Source organism: Bos indicus, chromosome 27 (assembly GCF_029378745.1).
Source record: "Bos indicus isolate NIAB-ARS_2022 breed Sahiwal x Tharparkar chromosome 27, NIAB-ARS_B.indTharparkar_mat_pri_1.0, whole genome shotgun sequence".
Taxonomy (NCBI): Eukaryota; Metazoa; Chordata; class Mammalia; order Artiodactyla; family Bovidae; genus Bos; species Bos indicus.
The window spans coordinates 12,173,266-12,195,176 of record NC_091786.1 but is presented as its reverse complement, the minus strand read 5'-3'; the positions used below and the strand labels follow the sequence as shown (position 1 = coordinate 12,195,176).

The window sequence follows — 21,911 nt, the reverse complement described above, 5'->3', positions numbered from 1 at the left end:
TAGTATAAAATGTGTTAGCCAGCAAAAGGAACAGGGAAAAAAACCACCGTAGTAACATGGACGGACCTAGAGAGTATCATACTAAGTGAAGACAGACAGACAGAGAAAGATCAACATCATACGATATCACTTACATGCTGCTGCTAAGTCTCTCCAGTCGTGTCCGACTCTGTGCGACCCCAGAGAGGGCAGCCCACCAGGCTCCCCCGTCCCTGGGATTCTCCAGGCAAGAACACTGGAGTGGGTTGCCATTTCCTTCTCCTATCACTTATATGTGGACTCTTTAAAAAATGATACAAATGAACTTATCTATAAAATAGAAACTGACTCCCGGTCATAGAAAAATTTATGATTACCAAAGGAGAAAGGTGGGGGAAAGAAAAATTAGCAGGTTAGAATTAACATATACATTTCTTATTGTTGTCACCCAGTTGCGTCTGACTCTTTGCGACCCCATGAACTGCAGCAAACCAAGCTCTCTGTCCCTTACCATCTCCCGAAGTTTGTCCAAGTTTGTGTCCATTGCATTGGTGATGCCATCCAGCCATCTCATCCTCTCATGCCCTCTTCTTTTGCCCTCAATCTTTCCCAGCATCAGGAACTTTTCCAATGAGTATGTATTAACATATATATACTGCTGCTGCTGCTACTGCTAAATCGCTCCAGTCACGTCCAACTCTGTGCGACCCCAGAGATGGCAGCCCACAAGGCTCCCCCGTCCCTGGGATTTTCCAGGCAATAACACTAGAGTGGGTTGCCATTTCCTTCTCCAATGCATGAAAGTGAAAAGTGAAAGTGAAGTCGCTCAGTCCTGTCTGACTCTTCGAGACCCCATGGACTGCAGCCCACCAGGCTCCTCCATCCATGGGATTTTCCAGGCAAGAGTACTGGAGTGGGGTGCCATCGCCTTCTCCGATATATATATACTACTATACATAAAATAGATTAATAACAAGGACCTACTATATAGCACTATACTTAATATTTGTAATAAGCTATATGGAAAACTAATCTGAAAAAGAATATATATATATATGTTTGTGTGTGTGTTTCACACACACTTCCTTGGTGGCTCAGATGGTAAAGCATCTGTTTACAATGCGGGAGACCTGGGTTCGATCCCTGGGTAGGGAAGATTCCCTGGAGAAGGAAATGGCAACCCACTCCAGTACTCTTGCCTAGAAAATCCCAGGGATGGAGGAGCCTGGTGCAGGCTACTGTCAATGGGGTCGCAAAGAGTCGGACATGACTGAGCAACCTCACTTTCTTTTCTTTCACACACACACATATAATTAAATCACTTTGCTATATACCCAAAACCAATACAACACTATAGATCAACTATACTTCAATAAAGCAAATAAATAAAAAAATAAACCCTTGGGAAAAGTCCAATATTTCTGAAATCGATTTGAGAAATAACTTTTAAACTGATTCTTAAATTTTAAAACATTTTTCAGGAATATATACCAATGCTAGAGAAAGACGAAGTCTCTAATTACATCCCTTACCTCACGTTCCATTGATCTGGCTTCTTTCCTGTCTCTCATAATGTTTATCAGTCAATCAATACTTTTTGCTGAGTGTCTTAATTCCCTACAGCTGGAATGAACAACTTTGGCTAACTGGGTGGAGACAGAAAAACAATTTAAATGACTTAGATGATTACTTAAACACTTATAAAGGCTGCACTCTAACTACACCATTCTTCAATTTAAATCTAACGGATAGGTTATTTTTTCTGTTGTTGAAGAGTCATAAATCCACACTTAACATAGTAAGATGGAGACCGATATTTCTATGCCGAGCAGATGAAATAACTTTCTCATTTGTACAGTTCGTAACCCCTTGCCTGCCCAGGCATAATGATATTCCAGACAGGAAAAATGATCAGAATATTAGGATGTCAAAAGGCTTAGGCTGTCATCATATCACAAAATTTTAAATGTCTTCACTTAAAACCGTGTCTGTCACATGATTCCTGTCAGAACTGTGCTTGCTGGTACCACAGGAGTGAGGCTGGGTACTTTTTAATTTGCCACAAATACCACTTCCAACAGGTTTTAAATGTTGGCTTGGGGCAGGGACATCCCCTCCAGGTACCTCTTTGAAAGAAAGTCCTTTAGGAAGGAGCTCTTGTACATTTAATCATTGGTTTTGTTTGGCTTAAAAAAGCAGTAGCACCAGCAGAAGTCCCCGCAGCCTACACGACTATGTGGAAGCAGCTGTGGCGGCTGGTGAGAGGTGTCCACGCACTTCCCGCTTCCTGACTGGACTCTGACTGGCCCGGCGTATTTCCGCTGACATAGAAACGGACACGGAACATCCCACAGCATACGAGATGAACGGTTCTTTCGCATGGCTGGAGAAAATATTTCCTTAGCATTTTCCCCAATATCGTTCATGATCTTCTTCTATTATTGTGTTGAATATATGAAGAACAGAATTAAATATATGGACTAAAGAATATGAATCAAAGGGAATCATTATACACCCCCCAGTACATACACACTTGACTGATAACTTCGATTGCCAGGAATGCTATAAGCGGTTACACGCATTATTCACTCTGTACTTCTGGTTTTCATATTTGTAACAAAGAAAGAGGCATATTAAAATGTTCATGTAAACTTTGAAAGGCATAATGAGAAAAGCCATGAGAGCAAATTACTTTTTTCATTGTTGTGTCATTAAATTCTATGTTAGTTGACACTGGAAAGAAAACCTTCTCAGCTATTCCATATGCCAAACAGAGTATAGGAAATGATTCTTGCTCTCAATTGTATTATAGTTCAGGACTAAATTAAGAGAAGTATACATAGTCAACAACTGTTTAACCTCTGCTCTGTTACCCTCTCAATGGCTCTAGCCAGAATGTTGTTTTAACTGAAATTGTTCCATCAATAAAATCACGAAGCTTCCATTTTCTGATCACAATTTCCTAGATTTCAGTTTCATTATTCAGCTATTCCTCCATGACCATTCTTCAAAGTCTGCAAGCATCCAATAGGAAAACATCACTGCCTGCACTCTGGCTGCCTCCCTGGCCTCACTGGGCTCTCTGTCCAGATTATATTCCATGATCTACTCATTAAGTCCTTTGCCAATGACCTGACCTTCCATGCCCCTCTTGTCTTTGTCTGGCCATTCCTCCATCTTGAAAAAAGTGAAAGTGTTAATCACTCAGTCGTGTCTGGACTCTATGCGACACCATGGACTATAGCCTGCCAGGTTCCTCTGTTATGGAGTTCTCCAGGCAAGAATACTAGAGTGGGTTTTCATTCCCTTCTCCAGGGGAACTTCCTAACTCAGGATAACAGGACTCCTAATTAGTATTAAAATAAAGTCAGGATAACCAAATTTAACTAGACTCTTATGGCTGCATAAGGATATTGCATGCTAAGTCACCTCAGTCATGTCCAACTCCTTGTGACCCTATGGACCGTAGCCTGCCAGACTCCTCTGTCCATGGGATTTTCCAGGCAAGAATACTAGAATGGGTTGCCATGCCCTCCTCCAGGGGATCTTCCCAACCCAGGTACAGAACCTGCATCTCTTATGTCTCCATCACTGGCAGGCGGGTTCTTTACCACTAGCAACACCTATTACTTGACTCCTGTTTTGGATCTTTTTGACTCTTTGGAAAGCTCTGAGTGGGCTTCCCTGGTGGCTCAACTGGTAAAGAATCTGCCTGCAATGCAGGAAACCTGGGTTCAATTCCTATATTGGGAATATAATGTGGAGAAGGAAATAACAACCCACTGCAATATTCTTGCCTGGAGAATCCCATGGCCAGAGGAGCCTGGCAGGCTACAGTCCATGGGGTCGCAAGAGTCAGACAAGACTTAGCAACTAAACCACCATTGACCATGGGGTTGCAAAGAGTCAGACAGGACTGAGTGACTTTCACTTTCACTTTCAAAGCTCTGCTTACCTCATCTTATTCTCTCATTAACCACAGCAGATACCTGGCCACCAATTCTTGGAAAAAATAGGTAACATCAGATGAGAACTCACTCAGGTTCCCAGTATCAAAAATACACTTGCATTTGTAAACAGGTTCATTTGTATCATTTACAAAACATAAACTGAGTCACAGATGTAGAAAACAAACTTATGGTTATTAAGGGAGAAAGCTGTGGGGAGGGATAAATTGGGAGATTGGGATTGGCATATACACACAACTATATATAAAATCCTGGAGGAGAACATGGCAACCCACTCCAGTATTCTTGTCTGGAGAATTCCCATGGACAGAGGAGCCTGGTGAGCTACAGTTCATAGAGTTGTCAAAGAATCAGACACGACTAAGAGGCTAAGCACATATAGATATAGATATCTGATAAGAACTTACTTATAGATATCTGATAAGTATAGCACAGGGAACTCTATTCAATACTCTGCAATGACCAAATTGGAATAGAATTTTAAAAAAGAGTGGCTATATGTATATGTTTCACTGATTCACTTTGCTGTACAGTAGAAACTAATACAGCATTGTAAAGCAACTATATTCCAATAAAAATTAATTAAAAATACATTTGCATTTGCAACCATTTTTTCACTCATTTTCTTCAATAGCAATTTTCTTCAATAAAGTACACATCCTTTCAGTTAACATCAACTCTACTCTGAATTCATTCTACTTCCTCTTCTCAGGAACCTTTTATTATTCTCTTCTCTATCCCCTGCATCTGAATCTTTTTTTTTTTTTTAAACATAGTGAGCTTCCCATCAATGTATAAAAATGCCTGTCTCTCCCTGAACCTCACTCTCCTCCAACTCCAGCTGTTATCTTTCTTCTTGCCACTCATGGCAATGCTTGTCTAGAAAGTTGTTGATACATACTCATTAGTTCTAGTTGTCACCTTCCACTTATCCAATCTGGTTTCTGCCTTGATCACTCCACTCTACTGGCCGTTACAAACGGATCCAGAAATTCTCCTAGCACTGGTGTCCACAGTGGAATCTCAACCTTCATCTTATTTGGACTCCCAGCTGTTTGACAGTGTTGACTACCATCTTTCTTAGACCATTTCTCATCTGGAATCTCATTTTCGTTTTCTTTGTTGACCTGCATTTCTCAGTCTCACTTATAGGATTATTTTTTCTCCATATGGATTATGTTCCTCAAGGTTGTAGTTCTAAATACATAGAGACTTCTTTATAATGCATTCTCTTTCAGCAACTACACACTTGTCCATGGCTTAGAGTGCCACCTGTACACAGACTCCGAGTAAAAACGGCACATGCAGTGTTTTCTCCAAGTTCCAGACCCAAGTCTATACCTGCCTATTTTCCATGTCCACATATTAAAAACAAACCTCAAACCCAATTTGTCCACAGTGGTCTTCATGATCTTCTCACCCACACTAGTCTTCCACTGATTCTGCTCTGAATGAATCTTCTCCTACTCATATGCTGGAAAAGTAGGTGCCAACATGCACCCCCAAATCCAACTCTTCAAAAATAAATGCTAATTTTATCCCTTAAATGTCTCTTAAATCCATCTCCCCTCTTTCCACTGTCACTGACAATCCCAAATCCTAATTATATCTCTAATATGATTTGCCTATTGTAATCCTATTATGAAGTCTACATGCACTCACTCTAGCATTTTTTTTTCTTTTTTGACTGTACCACAAGGCATGTAAGATCTTAGTTCCACAACCAAGAATTGAACCCCTGCTCTCTGCATTGGAAAGTAATTCTTAACCACTGGAACACTGGAGAAGTTCTCACTCTGGCATTTTTCAATGAATTCTTTACAATGCAGATGAACAGACATTTTCAAAATACAAAGCTAGGATTCACTGGCTACCAAGTTTTCTTAGTAGAGAGAACTATATTTTTGACATGACGTGTGGGTTACTCAATGACCTGACTCCTGAATCCCATTTCAACTTCAGAAAGAACCCTTTTCCTCTTGTTTCCACATGCCAGAAAACTGGCCTTTTGTCTTCCAACAGTTTCTTCTCTTTTTTGTTTCCTTGGCTTTGCATGTGTTATTTCCTCATTTGGGTCATTTCCCTCCTCCTACCTTCCCCTTATTAACTCCTCTGGTGGCTCAGATGGCAAAGAATCCATCACCTTCATTGTGGGAGACCTAGATTGGGAAGATCCCCTGGAGGAGGGCATGGCAACCCACTCTAGTATCCTTGGCTGGAGAATCCTCATAGACAGAGGAGCCTGGTGGGTGACAGTCCACAGCGTCTCAAAGGGTCAGACGTGACTGAGCGACTAAGCATACACCACAAGTTTAATATTGTCACTTAAAATTTATCCATCCACTCTTTCATATTCTGCTCTTCAAATCTTGTCAGATGTACTTGACTAGTCCACGGCATCTTTCAATATGAAGTTACAGTATAAAGGTATTTGATATTTTTGATCAATATCTAATTCATTAAAAGATAAGTTATTTGGAAAGGGAAACTATAAATATTTTGTTCACTATTGGCTCAGATGGTAAAGTGTTTGCCTGCAATGCAGGAGACCCGGGTTTGATCCCTGAGTTGGGAAGATACCCTGGAGAAGGAAATGGCAACCTACTCCAGTACTCTTGCCTGGAAAATTCCATGGACAGAGGAACTTGGTAGGCTCCAGTTAATGGGGTCACGAAGAGTTGAACACAGCTGAATGACTTCACTTTCACTTTTCATTCATTGTGACCCCCGTGTCTAACCCTGATGCAAAATATGGAAATAGATATCTGTTGGATGGATGAATGGAGGAAGTGACAGGGGTAGAATGATATCAATTGCTACATTCTGATGGAATTCTGTGCCATTTAGTGTGGATATTAAATATTACTGAGCACTTCTGGTTTAAGTGGACAATAAATTCTTACACATATTTGACAAGGCCCTTGAGTAGATTTTTAGTATTTGTAACTTCCCAGACATTATCACTGAATTTTATTTCACTGGATGGGCTCACTATTTGTTAATAAACAGCAACAGGCAGAAGAGAAGGCAGTTGCACATATTAAAACACCACAATAACTCGAATGCACAGTTGGTTTAATGTGTAGAGGTGGGAGTGATATCAGAAAGAAAAAAGTCACTGCTCTTTTCTTTAGCACAATGCAAGTGAATAAACAGATGGCTTAACATCTTAAAGCTTGTTAGTTGTTTCATATTAATCATCTTGACTCAAGGTTGCTATTCTCCAATAATGCTAAAAGAAAAATAAATAACTTTAGATAACTGGCTTTTTTTTTTTTTTTGAGAGAGAGAGAGAGACAGAGAGACAGAGATGAATTCTTGACATAAGGGTCTAGTTACTGTGGGGTGTTGTAGAATCTCTTTCTCTGAAGATTGCTAAAAGTTGATGACAGTTTAAGTAGAGCTCTTCCTGGAGCCATAGGAACTAATTGGATGACCCTTCTACTGATCAGTTTCCACTGTGAAGAGTGCTACAGGAAGTCTCCCTGGAGATGGCTCATAGCAACTAGGACAAAAACAGTCTCTCGTCCAGAAGCTTCAATAATCAAATGTCATGAAATGCAGTCCGAAGAATAGCTTGTTATTTATCACTAATATTTGAAGGATCTAGAACTTTTTACATTTTATATAACCTCATTATTTTTATATCCCATATCAGGTTACCATTAGAATTGTGCCTATCCCGGTTCTCAGGTGGATATATATCTGTCAACTACTCATGGAGTGACCACAGGGTGTTTAACATGACATTAGATGTCTGGAATTAGTTGCTCCTTCAGGACTGATCCATTAGTAGGACAGATAAAACCAGTGAGAATGAACTCTCTCCTGACATACAGGCAAAATGAGTACATGCAGAGAAGTACAATCACAGGGGTGGTGACCATACAAGTTTATAAGTACCATGAACAATGGGAAATATTTGTAGAAAAGTAAGGAAGAAGAGGCTTGGAAGCTGTACAGAGAGAAAATTATATGTTTGTTGGATAGAAGGATAATTTATAAGAAGCTCTTGAAAAGGCTTAGAAGATATTTTCAAGAGAGGGAGGGAAGATTTTGCAAGACGATGGATGAGATTAGTGGGAATAGAAGGTGCAGGTTTGGTTTATTTGTATTCAGGAAATATATTGATCCTTTGGGATGTCTGTCTGGGCTACTTCAACATGTGCATACAATTTACTTGGTAAGGTTACAGCCTTTGCTCTCAGGAGAACTGTTCCACTCGACACTGCCTATACCAGAGTGTCTGTGTTGGCATAAGGTCAGATTCAGAATAGCCCCAAACCTAAGTTGATCACTTAATTCAGCTATATTCTATGTGACTTCAGGTAAATTTACTTCAGTTTTCCAGGCTTCATTCTCCTAATCTATAGCATGGAAGTGTTGGATCAGAGAGAGGTCCTCAACAGAAGCAGCCCCAAGGGACTTTTGAAAACTTGTAAATATTCAACTTTAGCGTAACAATGTTTGCATGCATGCATGCTAAATTGCTTCAGTTGTGTCCGACTCTTTGCGACTATATGGACTGTAGCCCACCAGGCTCCTCTGCCCATGAGATTCTCCAAGCAAGAATAGGAGTGGGTTTCCTTTTCCTTATCCAAGGGTCCTTCTCAACCCAGGGATCAAACTTGTGTCTCTTAGGTCTCCTGCATTGGCAAGCAGGTACCATACCACGAGTACCACCTGGGAAGCCCAACCATCCTTGAAGGCACTACAATCATCCAGGGAGTGAAAGCCAGGAATGATAACGCCTGGCAATGCACAGGACATGGCAGATGAAGGGAAAAGAAGTACCCATCGTGTAGGACTTTGGAGAGGAAAATTTCAAAGGGGGACACCTGTTTGCAATTATCTAACCCTATCATCTAATTCCATTTAGTTATGAACACAAGATATTTTGGGCTAAGATTTAATTGTCATAAAACTTTCCAGCAAAGCAGAAACCACATAATGAAAAACTGCACTCTCTTTTGTTTTGAATTTTACTAAAACTTATTCCTCATTATAGAAAATCACCAACACACACTTATAACATTGCATGTATAGCTCTGGATTCACTGTGCCCCTCTGAGTAGGTGCAAGATGAAATGAGTTTGCAATGCCTTCTATTACAGAGACATATGAGTATTTATTCACATGTGGACATACACAGGTCTATTACACATCACTGTTATATCTTCTTCATATTACTTCATAATGTTAACTTTTTTAAATGATCATTATACACAGGTGATATTTTCTGTGAATTTTATTTCACAGAATTTTTATAATAAACTATTTGGTATAAAAGGGAGCTTTGAATCTAATAGAGTTGAGAACCAGTGGACTGGACAATCTCAAATATCTTTAAGCTCTTAAATCCATGGGTTTGTAAGTTTTGCTTTGATTTGCAACAAAGGAGAAACTCTTAAATGATTTTCACTAGTGATATTCCACTCAATGTCTAAATTCTAGAGTGACTGAAGCGGACTTTCTATTTAGTTTACAATCTTTCCACTTTGTTCACCTGAGAAGGGAGATGGACAGATAATCAGGAGATCAACACAAATTGAAAATTCACTCTAGCAGGTACTGATAAGAACGCTTAAGAAATGAGAAAGTATGTTTTCCTAATGACATCATTTAGACAGAAACTTCATTCACAAACAGTAAATTTCATTTTCTTTAAAGAAGGCAGAACTGTACTGTGTTAAGTAGTTCATTTTTCCCCTGTTTTACTGACATTCTGTTCAAGATGAGAAGAGGAAATAGGACACAGAAGCATACTGCTCTTCAGAGCACATGCCATATTTCATCATTTTCACTACTTTGAAATCTGGATAATTCCCCCTCCTTTGCTTTCTGTACACACATGCAACCACACCAATCACTAAAGTAATTAAGTCAGGCAAGCCCGTACCACCTCTATGGGAAGGATGTTGAACGGTTTTCTAAATAGGATGCATACAAATATTTTAGTAGTGTAATCAATAAGCTCCATTCTATAGGGCTTTCTAATTTGCACATGTCACTCCTTGAGAGTAAAGCACAATAAAAGTGGACGTTTTGCAGTCAGATGCCTTAATTTTTGTTTCATATTTCACCTCTGGAACATGATCATCTACTAAAACAAAACCTATGGGGTAGAAAGGCATGTTCCCATTTTGCCAATCAAGCAGAAGCATGAATGTTTGCCAGGATATCTGGCAGTTCTGTTCAGACTGGGCATTTCTCATCCTTCTATTGATGTGACCTTCAAATGACGGAATTGGATCAAGAATAACACACTGTGATGGAACTTGTAAAAGTAATGGAGCTGCTGACAAATGCACCCAGGATGACGGCGAAACTTAAACACACAGTAGGTACTGTGGCAGTGAGATTAGGAGCTAATGTTTTCACTGTAGACGTTTCCCTCTTATTCATGTTTAAGTCACAAAATTCTTTGACATCTAGTCCCAAGTGATAAGAAAGAAGTATAATTGCTCCAATGGAGCCACTATAATTGAAAGAAAGGTAGAACAGCCTAATAATGCTCATGCATGCCATACTGACAGATTAATTTATTCATTCATTCAAACATCTTTATTGACTCTCTACACAAAATACTATTAGTTGCTAAGGTAGATAAAAGAGAGTCTAAAGCTTTATTTATGCTCAAAAGTGCTACTGGTTGAGTTTAGGAGCTAAAATCATTTGGAGGAATGTTTGCTTCATGTTCTGTTTCATACCACACATTAGTTCATTGAAGAGGGAAAGATAACTTGTCTTTGGAACGACTGCAGGAGGCTTCTTGGAAGAGGTACCATTGCAACTAGACCATGAGAGAGGAGTTATGATTCTAGCACAAGGCATTCCAGTCAGATAGAGCAGTGTAAAAGTAAGAACTCCAAAATGCTCTCTGCAGAACAAGGTAGAGTTATAGTCGACTCGGGTAAAGCTGTATTAGAAAAAAAGACCAGAAGTTAAGTTGATGACAATGCAAAGATGGATAATGAAAGGATAACACATTTGGGTTACATTTAGTAGATAACTAAAAACCAATAAAGCAATGTGCTCAAAGAACATTTTTAAAAAGATGAATTAGCATGGCAAATATGACATTTCCATTCTTCAGCCTGTGCTCTGAGATTGATAACTTTTAATAATTCTGTGTTATTTTCTCACATCCTAATCATTCCCCAGTCTTGGGTAAACCCAACTACCCTTTCTCTCTGTTCCCAGTCCCTGCATAAGGGATATTGTTGCTTTGGAAAGGAGTCTATTATTCCCTGAAAGCTCAAGCTGCTCAAAGAATATTCTGAGCAAAACTTAACACCTGATGCCACCTTGGTACTCACAGCTGATTGGACCATGCACAAGTTCATGGGCTTCACTGGGACCCCTCTGAGTGGCCAGCACTAAGAGCTCTGCCTCACAGGGTCCAAACAGACCAGGTGGACCAATGAAGTTCTCTTTTCAACTGGTTTCAAAAGGAGACTCATAGATAATGGACAGCAGAGAGCAGAGAAGCCAGGAAAGAGAGAAGGAGTCGGCAGCAGTAAGGAAGGAGTAGAATATCTAAATAAGTAGAAATCATGTGGCAAAGAGAGGAGAGAGAAAGAGGAGGAGTAGCAGGGGCAGAGTATGAAAATAATCGTTAACCTAATCAACTTGCAAGGCTTCAATGTAGCCCTTGGTTGTCACGTGGGGGCCTGGATTTTGAGAGGGCCCCCTTCCCACCACTGAAATTCACAAGGTGACCCCTTGGGCCTGAACTGTTTGTACAAATATTATAGTTTACACTAAACACCTGCTTTCCTCCTGGGAGTCTGGAACCTTGGTATGTGCCAGGTAGTATCTGCCTAACGCAACTCCTCTAATAAAAGTCATGGCGCTAAGTCTCTCCAAGCTTCCTTGAAGACAGGGTTCCATACATGATGTTGGAACTCATTGCTGGGAACATCTGGTGTATCCTAAGTGACTACCCTGGGACAGGACCCCTGGAAGCTTGTGCCTGGTTTCCTTTACACCTGACTCTGTAGTTTGCCTTTGCTGAGTTTGCACTGTACTTTATGATGATAAAGTTTGCATTTTTTATCATCATAAATTATGGCTATGGGTATGATTTGAGCAGTCTTGTGAGTGCCATTGAAACACAGAACTGGGGGTGGTCTGGGGGACCCTGATACACAGAGCTGTTATAATAAGTTATAAGATGCTATAGGAAATTATAAGTTATAGATAAGTTATAAGATGAATAGGAAAGCCTATTCATTTGTATGTATCTGTAGCTGAGGAATAAAGCATAATAAAAACAGATCTGGATGCCAACGACTGGTGCTTGGTCCTGGGTGGTAACAAAGTATTTCTTGAGATTTCAGTATCCTGAATAATTCTGAATGAGTTTCAGTTTTATTGTGGACATCAGGAAGATCCCCACGTTCCTTTATTTACAAAGCCCCAGTTACTTAAGGTTTATCAAACAAGGCTCTAATTCTTTCCTAAAAGAGCTGAATAATACCAAAGCAAATCATATAACCAGATAAAATGATTAAGTGACCAATGGATGGTTTCCAACCTCAACTTGGGGATGCCTCATGATGCTGTTTGATTTTTTGTCCTTATTCACCAACCTTGTGTTTTTCCATGAAATGTCTTCTAACTTCAAGCTTCAACCCCACTCCTATGATTCTTTGCTGAGCAACTTGATCTCTGAAGAAAATGAAATCCATTGAAGGAGTGACTTCTACCTTCAAACCTACCTGCAGGGACCCTTTTCTTTCTCACCTCTAGTTCCAGAGGAACAACTGTTTCTCCCTGTATACTGGAAATCAGAAATCTAATCTCTACCCCATCTCTATCTTTCTCTTTTGTCCATGTCCCAATTCTCTGCATTATCCCCTCATCCATAATATCATTCATATCTGTTCGCCACATCATCTTTCTTCTCTGTATACACAAAATTCAAGGTTCTTTCATATTAAAATAACGATACAAACAGAAAGAAAAATGCTTCCTGTAACACAGCTATCACTGCATAAATTGTGAAAGATGGTTCCTGCTTACTCTTAACTTACTAAAACCATATTCACTTCTTTATTTCCATCCTACAGCTTCATTCAAAGATCTATTCACTAAAAAATTCACTGTCTTCTATCAGTCTTTCCAGTCAAGCTAGTACAGCCTGCACTGACCACTTTAATTTTTGAAATTTTCTTCTCCCACTTATTCTCAAACTTCATGTTTTCCTGCATTTTCTGTGCTGTCTCTCATGTCCTCAGTAACTTGCTCTGCATCTTCAACTTGCCTGGCTATCACCTGTCTCCTTTTGGCCCTTCCCTGTGCTCTCCATTTCCTCCAAAAGTTCCTATACCCCCTCCTCTGATGACTCTCAGACCTGAATCTCTCCACCTCACCTTCCCTCTCATGGGCCAGATCCATCCTCCCAATGACTCCCTGAGTGTTTCCACTGTGATGAAAACTTTAAGACAATACGCCTACAATTTGATCCAGTATCTTGTTCCTGAGATGTGTTCCTACTCCTTTATTTTTGATCTGATTGATGACATAAAGTCTATATTCTTTGAAACCAGTAGATTAGAATATACATTCTCAACCTCTTTCTCTCCTTCATACAGTCAATTATTCCTTAAATACTATCAGCACACTTGCTCCAATCCTCCAAAGCTCTCTCTCACCCTGCCACTTCTTCCCATCATTTCCCAAACAGTTGTTCATCTAGGAAATGGCAAGAGCTTTCCTGACTACTCCCCACCAAAACCCACCCTCCACAAAGTCATCAGAGTCAGCATCCTAAAAGAGATATCATGAGCTTGGGCTTTTCAACCAGATTATCCAGATTTGAATCCTGACTCTGCCACCATCTTGCTATGTAGTCTTGGGCAAATAATGTGCCTCCTCTATGCCTACCTTCATTGGTAGAGTAAAATGCTGATAATAGCGAAGACCATTAAATGAGCTAATACATGTGAAACGACTAAAATGTATCTGGCATTTAGTAAGTGATGAACTAATGTTATTTTATAATCATATATCATATTATTTCTTTATCTGAAAAAATATTATATCTCTCTTGATACCAAATGAGAAACAGTATTTCCTGCCATATCAAAAACTAAGGATGTCATGGTCATCAGTGATTCCAGCCCTCCAGGATGCTCAGGAAGGAGAAGGGCACTGTGGGACCTGGCAGCCACCAGGCTGCAGCCCCTCCCTATGGGGAGCCTTGAGGAACTCAGGGTGTGAAAATGCAAATTACTGACTCCAGAGAGCTGAGATGCATATGAAAGGAATGATTTCAGTGAACCCAAGCTCTTGTTTCTTCCCATTCATAGGAAAGCATTAAACTCCTTAACTTGGGATATCTGATTTCCTTTCATTATCAATAAGTTCTTGATGTTCAGATTGCTGCTGCTGCTGCTGCTGCGGCTAAGTCGCTTCAGTCGTGGCCGACTCTGTGCGACCCCAGAGACGGCAGCCCACGAGGCCCTCCCTGTTTCTGGGATTCTCCAGGCGAGAACACTGGAGGGGGTTGCCATTTCCTTGTCCAATGCATGAAAGTGAAAAGTGAAAGTGAAGTCGCTCAGTCGTGTCCAACTCTTCACGACCCCATGGACTGCAGCCTACCAGGCTCCTCTGTCCATGGGATTTTCCAGGCAAGAGTACTGGAGTGGGGTGCCAGACTACCTGCCCTTTTTTTTCACAATTTCTATATAACTTGGCTCTTCTCCCTTTCCCCCTCAGAGCTGTTCTCTCAAGCTACTAAAGATGCTGTCTCCCGGGCTTAAGTCCTAAAAATTTTTGCCAAAGAAAATATAACTCTCAATTTTTAGGTTGTGACTAATTTTTTAATTGACACAAATAAATATGCAAAATTTCAGTGAAGCAACCATCCCTAGAAGAGTAACTTCTAGGGAGTAACTGGCTCCTTATCTGGTGTCTTAAAGTATATGATTTCTTTCATTATCATAGAATATACCACACCATATGCCATGTCACAAGTCTGCTGCAGAAAATTACTAGCTCAAGATTAGATATCAGTATTCCCAGAATGAGTGAATGAGTGTGTGAACACTCGGCCACAGGCCATTTTATCACAGTCCAAATTAAGTATTGTTATGTTTTCCAAAGCATTTGTGATAAATGAAATTAGCAAAGGATATACAGGATTAAAAAAACAAATAGCAAGTCCACGTGATAAAAATGCCTGTGAGTATTTAAAATGAATATATGGACCATCTCTAAATATTTTGGAATTTACACTGTTAATTAAGGAAGGTTCTAAAACTGTTGTGAGTACAACTGAACTGCTAATATAAATAAACACTTATTGAGTACTTACTCTGTGAAAGGTGACACACTATATTTTTCTCACAGTACTAAACATATAATTGGATGAAAAATGAGGAATAAACAGATTCTAATAGAAAGCAAACTGTAAGTGATATAGGGCTTCTATGGTGGCTCGGCTGGTAAAGAATCCACCTGTAAGGCAGTAAACCCAAGTTCAACTCCTGGGTCAGGAAGATCCCTTGGGAAAGGAAATGGCAACATACTCCAGTATTCTTGCCTGGAAAATCCTATGGACAGAGGAGACTGGTGGGTTACAGTTCACGGGGTTGCAAGAAGTCAGACACGACTTAGCAACTAAACCACCAACCACTGCAAGTGATATAATCAATGTCTTGAGAATGTCCTCACACTTAGACAATGGAAGGGAATATTAATACTGAAGAAGGACATCAGCAGGTCGTGTTTCATGAAAGAGCTTGAAGTTTTCTGGAGGCTTGAAGGGTGAGTAGGATTTGAACAGAGGCAGAAGGTTAGGGAAATGTTACTCCAGACAGAAGAAACAGTGAATTATTAGTTTAATATTGATTTCCATGGTTACACCCTATCTGTGGTCTGATTACACAGTGAAACCATGCAGGACCCTGTGGGGCTCCACGACACAAAAATCTTTCTGCGTCTCTCATTTCTTGACTACAAGAAACAGGCTTCATTCAGCACGTATGACCCACCCCTGAGTTCCAAAGAACAAATTCAAGCAGTTTTGAATCAGGGAAGGGAAGGGATGCAAAGAAACAATACAGCAGCCTTGGGGCAGGGTCCTAATTCCCCTTCAAGGGATACACAGAATCTTTGAGCGGTTTTGCAGACACTGACACCCCCAGCAGGTGGGGAAAGTTAACTGTCTATTGCCCACCAGCACAGAGATCCCTGACTGGTTGAAACCAGATTGACGATGCTGACTTCCTCTTATCTCACCACCAACCCATCAGAAATGCTGATCACACCCTCTTTGAACCATTACTATAAAACTCCTCACTACCTGCTCCAGGTTAGGACACCCAGTTTTGAGGGCATTAGCCCACTGTGGCCCTGTTTGCCTGGCAAAGCAATAAAGCTATTCATTTCTACTTCACCCAAGACTCTGTCTCCAAAATTTAACCGTGTGGGGGTACAGAGGCTGGATTTAGTCTTGGTATTAGTAGGAGAGCAGGCTTCTTGGGAAGAGCCAAGAGAGAGAGTAGAAGCAATGCCAGATGTGTGGTCACACCAGGGACATCAACCTGGGACCAAGTGAGAAATACTATGATTTAGAAGGCATCGTGGCATGTGATTCACCTTGGAGCATCCATAACTGGTTATGGAAAGAAAATTCACTGCACATTATCTGTAATGACACTCCCTAAATGTGGGATGGGGGTGGGGCTGTAGATAGGCTAACAGAAAAACATATTTGAGATATTCTGGGGTTGTGCCTTAAAGCACTTGATTGGCAAAAGATAATTGCACTGAAGATGGAACAGGTTTTGATACTCAAGCATAGCACTCAAAATAACATCCCACTGACTGAAGGGAGGCAGGCATTCAAAACATCAACTCATAACACACACAAAATGCTTACAGCAACAGTGCTACCCTCCATGGGGTAGCTTCAGTCACTTGGTCTTGCAAATTTACAGTCAGTGCTTCCAAGCAGTAAGTTCATTAAAACCAGGAAACTGCTTGCTGCTGCTACTGCTAAGTCACTTCAGTCGTGTCCGACTCTATGCGACCCCATAGACGGTAGCCCACCAGGCTCCCCCGTCCCTGGGATTCTCCAGGCAAGAACACTGGAGTGGGTTGCCATTTCCTTCTCCAATGCATGAAAGTGAAAAGTGAAAGTGAAGTCGCTCAGTCGTGTCTGACTCTTAGCGACCCCATGGACTGCAGCCTACCAGGCTCCTCCATCCATGGGATTTTCCAGGCAAGAGTACTGGAGTGGGGTGCCATCGCAAACTGCTTAAGTAGTTTAAAGTGACAAACAGTTCTAAAAACAAATGTTTGAACTACATGGATTCCAAACAAATTTATCACAATCAGAACTGTTATGGCACACCTATAATGACTAGAATATTAATTTATGACAATAACATGTCAAATTGTTTTTCTCGTTACTCTGCCACCGCTAAAAGAGAACGTACTTGTTTTTAAGGGTGTTCCATTTCCACTCATGCTCACTCCCGTTGGTTGTATCATTTTAAGAGCATGCTGAATTATTTCACCTACTTTGTCCTCTTTTCTTTTTTGTCCAAAAATGGCTATAGATGTGAATGTGGATTATTATATAATAAGGATGCTCTCATGTGTTTGAGGAACCCCAAACAGAGTCTAGTCTAACTGTGATGTGTTTTTTAAATGGATACCGATATACAGATACATACACACTTGTCTTTCATTAAGGGCTGTTGGAGGTTTCCCTGATAGCTCAGTTGGTAAAGAATCCTCCTGCAATGCAGGTGACCCCAGTTTGATTCCTGGGTTGGAAAGATCCCCTGGAGAAGGGAAAGGCCACCCACTCTAGTATTCTGCTCTGAAGAATCCCATGGACTGTATAGGCCATGGGGTTGCAAAGAGTTGGACACGACTGAGCGACTTGCACCTTCACTTCCACTTCATGGGCTGTTTTGCCAGAAACAAAATTACATTTTATTCATACATTAAAATTGTGTTATTCCCATGGACATTTATCTTACAAAATAAACACACACACACACACACACACACACACACACACGTGAAGAGTGAAATAACTAAATGTTATAACCACACAGTCTCCACACCACTAAGGATCTTTGGTCCCCCTCCCCCACCAACCACACCTTTCAAAGGAGCCCAGCCTCCCCACCACTCTCTTCACTGATGATGAAGGAGCAAATACCGCCAACGAGATACAGGTTCAAGCAGTTTCTGGCACACAAATCATGAACAACACCAATCTCGTGGAGAGCCGACAAGAGTATCTTGAATGCTGAGACTGACAGAAGCCTGGCATACATACAATCAGTCTGTTCAAGTCAGTACTTCCCAGCAAGTTTAGAAACACAATTATCTCTTAATGAACTCCAAATTGCTTCTAGAATTTAAGTACCATGTTTACCTCCTTCCAGGATCACCATTGGGAAGAAGAATATGTCCAAAGGAAAGGGTGGGAAATCATGAGGTTGGGATGATTCCCCTTTCCTTCCCCTCCTCAGAAATGTTTCCTGGGAATGGAAAGCTGGTCCAGTACCTGATGTTTTCTTCAAGCATCTCTTAATGGACAGCACCAAGCAGCAGCCACATTGTTGATTAGCACAATATCAATGTCCAATTGATTATACCCAGAGCATATCAATATGTGACCATCAACATTAAACCTTAGAGCAGTTTATGTAATATTTCAAGTGCTGAATTTTAATTGGGTGATGCACTGAATAAATAGCAACCTCAATGATTCATCTGGTTTATAGATTTTGTGTTTGTTTGAAATATTGTTCTAATTGGGTTCTAAATAGTTAAATAAGAATGCATATTAATTATCACAGTATAATAATGTTCTATTGTCCACATAAATATTAAAGTTTTTTTTTTATGATCAGCATGATTTCAGTGAAAACCAAGTAAATTAATGGTAATTGGCATGCAGATAAAAGAAGAAAATGGTTTTCTTACTATTCAAAGTTTCCTCACTTGAATTCATTTAGTATTTAATATGTAATACTAGTATTCATAATGCATTAGATCATTATTGAAAGGTTTTTAGGAGTTTGATTGTCATAAAATTTTAGAAGGTTACTTTCTTGACACTGTTCAGAAAACATACTTATGTACCAAATTTATAAAATCACCAATAAACTCTCAGCAAATATAAAGAATTTCATAGAAAAAAAAGGATTTCTCTTAGAATTATTTTTATATTTTACTTAAAGAAGCAAAAACTAAACAGTGGAACATTTTGGCAATCTCAATTTTAGGAAAAAATCACATTTACTTACAAGGAATCTAGAAGTCAAAAGGATGACATTCCATCACCAGCCTGCAAATTAACAAAACAGAACTTAAGACAGTATTACTTTACTCAGGGCACTTAATTGAAGAAGACAGTAAAAAGCATGATTATATTATTTCTGATTCAACTGTGTAAATGTATAACATTGGTCACAGCAAATAATAATGGTAGCAATAACGATATCACAATCCTTTTATCTAAAGATTTACCTGGGGTGCACCATAAATCTATCCCTTTTTTTAAAGTGCTATCCATCCACATGCTTAGCAGGTCAGACTGTTCATTTCTTTACATGCATGCTAAGAAATCAACCAAAGGATTAATACAGTAATCGAGAATAAAACTGTGGAATCGTATTCTGAACTGGCACCAACATATATTCAGAAACTCAATTAAGCTCATAGGAAAAATGATTTATTATGTCATTGAGGTTTTCCAACAAGTGTGCACAAATCGTTGTATCTAGATATGGATGCAAGCTAATCTACAGCCTCTGATGGAGCACTGTCGTCTGGGTTGCAGGGAGTCACTGGGGTTTTGCGTTGATGTTAGCTCTGCCGTTTTGACACTCTGCCCAGCTGCTCTAATTTTGCTTCAGTGTACTCAGAGCTGAGTCTGAAAGCCTCAGAGCATGGGCACAAAGAGTTATGTTAAGGCAGGATCAGAGGTGCAGGGAACCAGCAGCACCTACACTGATTTGCAATCTCGAAACTGGTGTGAAAACAGCATGGTGGTCTTGACCGGACGGACACTCGCATGGCTAAGGGCAGGATGAGAGGTTGAGACAGACATACATCCAAATGCTGCTTCTTCTTGCTCTCATCACCACTTTTTTTCTATACCATAATGGCTCAGCATAGAGTCATTTTATAATAAAAGATATAAATTCAATGGAAAGGTCTGTGTTTTTAACAGCAGATAATCTATCAGGATGTTGTGTGTCAGGCATTTACCAGGGCTTATATGTATAACATTAACAGCCTTAGGTCGAACTTCACATGTTATCAGAAGATTTAACAGTGGGTTTTGTTAAATTTCTTGTCTCTTTTATCTACGAAGGTAATGATACACAAAGCACAAACACAGATCTTTAATCTGGGAGGAGTCTGCAACAATAAGATGAGTTTTCAGCTTTTGAGCAAGCTGCATGTCAAGATACTTGGCAGAGTTAAGTGATACAATTGCAAAGTTAAATAACAGAAGGGAGAGGCATCAAGAGGCAAAGAAAAGATGGAAAATTTGTGTTTTCAGGTGAGATCTGGGAGGAGGAGGAGAGTCATCTGAGTGGGGAGACATAAAAACCCTCCACAGTTAACAGGAACTGAAGAGAAATTGATTTAGAGAGAACAGAGGCATAATCATGGTGTTGAATAGCACATTCAGTAATGAGTCTGATTTTTGGAAACGCCAAGCTGAAGGAGGGGCCGATAACTCTGAGACTGACACACGCCATAATTTCCTCAGAAATGAGCCACTCCTTCAGCCCTCTCGAGACGAGTCTATGTGACACAGTCTCAGAAGTATGTTGAGGGGTAAAACTAAGGCAAGAGGGTGATTCAGAAGTTTGAGGGATACATAAAAGTGATGGAATTTTAAGAAAACCCTGGAAGCAGTGGACACATGCCACAAATCGGACTCAACAGCAACGTTCAGATGTATGCATGATACTGTCTCCTAGCTTTAGAGGAAGGCGTGTGGATGGAGCTCTGTATGTTGCAGAATGAAACTGTCAGTTGCTCAGTCTCATCTAACTCTTAGGTGACCCTCCAAAGACTCTAGTCCACCAGGCTCCTCTGTCTACAGAATTCTCCAGCCACGAATACTGGAGTGGGTAGCCATTCCCTTCTCCACGGCATCTTCCCGATCCAGGGATTGAACCCAGGTCTCCTGCATTGCAGGCATTTTCTTTACCATCTAAGTCACCAGGGAAGCCTGGATGTATGTTGCAAAGATGTCAATTAAAAAGTCTCAGAGAGAGGGAGAAGATCAATGAAAGAACTTGAAAGTACAGCTCACTGGAAACTATTACAAAAATAAGGAAATGGTGTTGATTTAGTGACAACAGCCTATGTTCTAGTAAACTTTAGGTAGGAAGTGAATGTTTCCATGGAATCCCTTTTGATGCCTGAATCTTTGCTTTCACTCAAACATGACATGTTCTTAAACAGTGACACAGCAAAAGAGGCAGGTGACGAGGGCAGTGCTGTACACACCAAGGATGCTTTGTACAGTCCTGGCAGCTGGGGGGAGGTAGCACAGACATGAACCCAGGACTCTCAGCTGCATGCCAGGCCACAGCATCAGCCCCTCCACCATCCATCCTTGGGTTTCCCATGCTCACAAAGTGTACTTCTGATCTCTCATCACACCACCTCTCAAAGCTGTTTTCTTTTAAGGCTTTCTCTTTTTATTTTTTTCACCCATAGACTATTCTGTAGACTTTTCTACCAGTCTGCCTACATAATTGATCTCTACAACCCTCTTTAGAATAAAACTTAGCTCTGCTCACTCTATTCTATACTTTTGTGTGCTACAAAGCTAGGTACCATTTCCAGATTTTGTTCATTCCTTCTCACTGACCCAAATCCTCTAACTGCCCCTCTCTCCACCATACACCCATATGCATATACACCTGTTCTTTGACCAGTTTGCTAAGTCATATAGCC

At 40.3% G+C, this 21,911-nt stretch overlaps 1 protein-coding gene across 6 annotated transcripts in view; it reads right to left on the bottom strand.

The window, feature by feature from the left end:
• TENM3 (teneurin transmembrane protein 3) overlaps positions 1-21,911 on the bottom strand; it is a 2,742,616-nt gene that overhangs the window by 1,621,245 nt on the left and 1,099,460 nt on the right. For all 6 annotated transcript variants that reach the window (XM_070781691.1, XM_070781692.1, XM_070781693.1 and 3 more), the window contains exon 5: positions 19,232-19,272. The gene's annotated coding sequence lies outside the window, so the exon portion shown is untranslated. The remainder of the gene's footprint in view (positions 1-19,231; positions 19,273-21,911) is intronic.